Source organism: Trichosurus vulpecula, chromosome 2, assembly GCF_011100635.1.
Source record: "Trichosurus vulpecula isolate mTriVul1 chromosome 2, mTriVul1.pri, whole genome shotgun sequence".
Lineage (NCBI taxonomy): Eukaryota > Metazoa > Chordata > Mammalia > Diprotodontia > Phalangeridae > Trichosurus > Trichosurus vulpecula.
The window spans coordinates 106570668-106575778 of NC_050574.1; positions in this window are offsets into that span (position 1 = coordinate 106570668).

The following is a 5111-nucleotide window of genomic DNA, read 5'->3' on the forward strand; positions in this document are numbered from 1 at the left end:
TCTCCACCTCCCTGTCCTCCCCGCCCCCAGATGGCATATAATCCAATATAAGTTCTATATATACCTTCATATTACACTTATTTTCACAATAGTCAAGTTGTAAAGAAGAATTATAACCAATGGAATGAACCATGAAAAAGAAGAAACAAAACCAAAAAAGAAGAAGAAAAAAAGAGAGAGAGCAAATAGTTTGCCTCAATCTGCATTCAGACTCCATAGTTCTTTCTCTGGATGTGGATAGCTTTTCCATCAGGAGTCTTTTGAGAGCTGTCTTAGAACCTTGTATTGCTGAGAAGAGCCAAGTCTTTCAGAATCAGTTAGCACAGATACCGTGTGTCTGTAATTGCGTATAATGTTCTCCTGGTTCTGCTCCCCTCACTCAGCATCAGATCATGTAATTCTTTCCAGGTTATTGTGAAGTCTGTCTGCTCCTTGCTTCTTATAGTACAGTAGTATTCCATTACATTCATATACAACAACTTGTTTAGCCATTCCCCAATTGATGGGCATCCCCTGGATTTCCAATTCGTTGCCACCACAAAAAAAGCTGCTATAAATATTTTTGTACATACAGATTCTTTTCCCACTTGTATGATCACTTTGGGATACAGCCCTAGAAATGGTATTTCTGGGTCAAAGGGTATGCACATTTTTATAGCCCTTTGAGCATAGTTCCAAATTGTTCTCCAGAATGGCTGGATCAGTTCACAACTCCACCAACAATATAGCAATGTTCCAATTTTCCCACATCCTCTCCAGCATTTGTCATTTTCCTGTTTTGTCATGTTAGCCAATCTGACAGGAGACATGTGGTACCTAAGAGTTGTTTTGATTTGCATTTCTCTAATCATAGTGATTTAGAGCATTTTTTCATATGACCATAGATGTCTTTAATTTCTTCCTATGAAAACTGCCTGTTCATATCCTTTGACCATTTATTAATTGGAGAATGACTTGTATACCTATAAACTTGACTCAATTCCCTGTATATTTTAGAGGTGAGGCCTTTATCAGAGACACTGGTTGTAAAAATTCTTTCCCAATTTTCTGCTTCCCTCCTAATCTTTGTTGCATTGCCTTTGTACAAAAACTTTTCAATTTAATGTAATCAAAATTATCCATTTTTTATTTCATAACACTCTCTATCTCTTGTTTGGTCATGAATTCTTCCCTTCTCCATAAATCTGACAAATAAACTATTCCTTGCTCTCTCAAATTGCTTATAGTATCAGCCTTTATTTCTAAATCATGAACCCATTTTGACTTTATTTTTATATATGGTATAAGATATTGGTCTCTGCCCAGTTTCTGCCATATTATTTTCCAGTTTTCCTAGCAGTTTTTGTGAAATAGTGAGTTCTTATCCCACAAGCTCAACCATTTGGGTTTATCAAAGAGTAGATTACTATAGTCATTGACTACTGTGAATAGACCACATTCTTAACAAGTTGCCATCCACTTTTTGTTTATAGGTCTCGGCATTCTTTGTTTTAGCACTGTTTTGCTCAAGTAGAGACACTGTTGGAACTGATAGCGGTTTCTTCATCTGTATCCTCATCGTTTTTCACCTGGCTGCTCTCCTGGGCCTCACGATCTCCAGAAACTCATCATCCTACAAGATGGCGTCAACTCTGAAACTCAACATCCTCAGTACCGCCTACCTCTGGGAGCCAACTCTCCCTCTGATTGGAGAAGGTAGAGGGTGAACACTGGGGATCTCCTCCAAGATCCTCCCTTTAAGGAGGGTACGTAGGGCAGCTTCATCATTTCCTACCCAACTGCAAGATTTCATATAAATATATATTTTCAAATATCTATATTTCATATAAATTTCATATACATACACATATATGTATGTATGTGTGTTTATATATATATATATATATATATATACACATATATAGTATATATGCATGTATATAGTCTTCCCCTGTCAAATTGTGAGCTCCTTGAGGGCTTTCCTTTTTTTCTTTTTGGTATCCCCAGTTCTTAGCATAGCCCTTGACACACAGTAGAAATTTAATAAATGTTTGTTGACAGATGATATCCTCTGTCCTAATGACTTCTGAAGTCATTTTTTGAATCAATTAAAAGGATTTCTGATAAAGATGGAATAGTGAAAAGTTGCAGTCATAATCAGTTTTCTTTCAAACTACAGCAAGAATAATAAGAAACCACCAATCCAAAGAAAAGGTCATAAAACCAAAAGAAATGAATGAAAGGAACCTGCACGGAGGAGTTGTTTACCTAAGACAATGCTACCACAAGGAGTACTCAGAGTTTAGTGTCTACTCTTCTCCCAAACCTCTAATCTGGGTCTGGACCATGATTTCAAGGTGGGAGTGGCACTGATGTAGTATATATCGAAGGGAAAGGACATAGAGGTCATGACTTCCTTGTTTGGTCTCCGCATCAGCTGGGCCTTTGCTGAGGAAGGAGGGCCCAGAAACTTTTTATCGGTTAAATTTGTCAGCTTCTCTCTTTCTGTTCACAAACCGAGGGATCTTTAGCCCCTGCACTGAGAAATTGGTGTGACAACAGCACTAACGGTTACAAAGCTATCACAAGTTCAAAATTAAGTGTGTGTGTGTGTGTGTGTGTGTGTGTGTGTTGATTCAAAGAGATGAAAACAATAAGAAAACATAAGAGAAATCCTATGACAATTTTAAAAATACTGAGAGTTAAGAGAACTCCAGGATAAAACTCTAGAAGAAGGGAATAATTATGCAAAAATTACAAATAGAGTGCAAGAAAAGAAAATAGGTTGGTTATGTGGACTCTGAGAGTGTTAGATATAAGACCTCCTAGAAGAATTTTAAAAATAAAATTAAATGAAAGAAAAGTTAAGGAATTGAATGAGAGCTCTTAAAGGAAAAACTTGGAAGGAAAAGTGAGAGCTCCTAACAGAAGCCAGAAAACCTTAACAAACAAGTGGACAGCCTGGAAAAAAAAATAGAATAATGGAGATAAAACTCCAAAACTTAGATTCAAAATGCAATAGGAAATAACAAAGACAGACGGATTGGAAGAACATGGAAGAATGTCTACTATCAAAATCAACTGATTTTAAAATAGGATGAGGAGAGATAATTTAAGAATCATTGGGACCCGTGAGACAAAAAACTTGGGTATTGTATTTTAAGAAAACATAGAATGAAACTTCCCAGAACCATTGGAACTGGAGTACAAAGTGAAAATGGAGAAATGGATAGAACTCATACTTCACCATTTAAAAAAATTCTTAACTAAACACACTCATCGATGTGACTGCCCAACTACAGAACTTCCGGGTTAAAGAAAAAATACTGCAAATCATCAGGGAGATATAGATCACCAACCAAGCCAAGATGGTTCAGCAAAAAGGTGAAAGAAAAGATTAGGATGTGATATGTCCAAAAGCAGAAGATAAAAGACCTACAGACACACACAGGACACAAAATAAAACTAGAAAGAGGAAGATTTGAACATTGTGAAAGGTCTAAATGAAGATCAAATTAAGTACATCCTGAAAGAGACTATTGCCTCTTCTGAAGCCCCTTATTTCTCGTGGTCAATGAAGGAACAAAGAAAGACAAGTTACCAGGCATAAATCCTGTGATTCTATGATTTGCAAAGGGTCCTACAACCTGTAAGTGGCAGGAAAGGGTTGAAATCCTGGTTTTGCTGCTTGCTATTAGTGTGACTTTGGTTAAATTATATGATTTATTTGGATCTCAGTTTTCTCATCTGTGAAATGACAGTTTCAGATGAAAACAATTCTCAGGTCTCTCCCAGCTCTAGCTCCTCTAAGCCAGATTTTCTGATGCCAAGACAAATTTGTTTCCTACTAAACTGAGTTGCTTTTTAGTTCCTACTAAACTAAGGCAGCTAGGTGGTTCAGTGGATAGAACACTGGGCTTGGATTCAGGAAGATCCGAATTCAAATTTGACCTCAGACACTTACTAGCTCTGTGACCCTGGGCAAGTCATTTAATCTCTGTTTGTCTTAATCCACTGGAGGTGGAAATGGCAAAGCATTCCAGTAGCTTTGCCAAGAAAACCCCATGGACAGTATTGTTACGGTCACAAAGAGTCAGTCAGGACTGAACAACAACCTTGCACTTAGAAAAGAGATAGGAGAGAGCCCTCTCAGAGCATCATCAACTGAGTATCTTTTTTTCTAAAAATAACAGAAGAGCTGTTTTATTGGACACAAGACTTTTAATCTTTAAGGAGCATTTAGAAAGTGAAGTCTATGGCTTACAAAAAGAGAAACTTAATCAAAGAAATGCTGAACCACAAGTAGTTTCTGATATTCATATTAACATATCAAAAGGGTTTTTGATGACTTGGAAGGCTGAAAGATTATACATCTTCCTTCCACAAATGTCATTTTGAGCTTTTTTCCCCTTAGATTCTGGTTCCTCTGTTTCCTAACTCCCCTTCACTTGCAGTGACTGGAACATAGTAAGTAAATGCTACATAAATATTAGCTATTATCATTATTAAAGATCAGTGTAATTTATTAGAACTTCAGCTAATTCACATTAACTAGAAAATTGACGAGAAGACATCAAGAATAATAACATTAAGATTAGATACAAGGGGCTGTATGTGGTGAAACCTACTACTGGGGAGGCTGAGGGTAATGGATTGATGGAGTTTGGGAGTTTTAGCCTAAGCAGGGCTAAAGTTGATTGAATATCTGCACTGTCAGACACCAATATGGTGAGCCCACAGGAGTGGAGATCCAACAGGCTGCCTCCAAAGAGGAGAACAACCCGGGCTGGAAACAGCAGGTCAAAACTTTCCTGATGATCACCAGTTGGGCCTGTGAATGGCTTTTGTATTTCTTGCCTGAGTGAGATGGAGATATCCATTCTCCCTCCCTCTTCTCTCCCCTCCTCCCCAAAAATATAAAGGGAAAGATGTTTTCTTTTCTTATCGTTGTCTGATCTCTGATCATCTGGCCAGGGATGTCATGGCCTTCTTCACCAGAATGCTCAGTGGGGTACAGTGGGAAGAATGCTGGATTTTGGAGTCAGGAGACCTAGGTTCGAATCTCAACTCTTCCAGCCATTGCTTGTGTGATGTTGTACAGTTTAATTCTGTGGGCTCCATACTCCTCATTT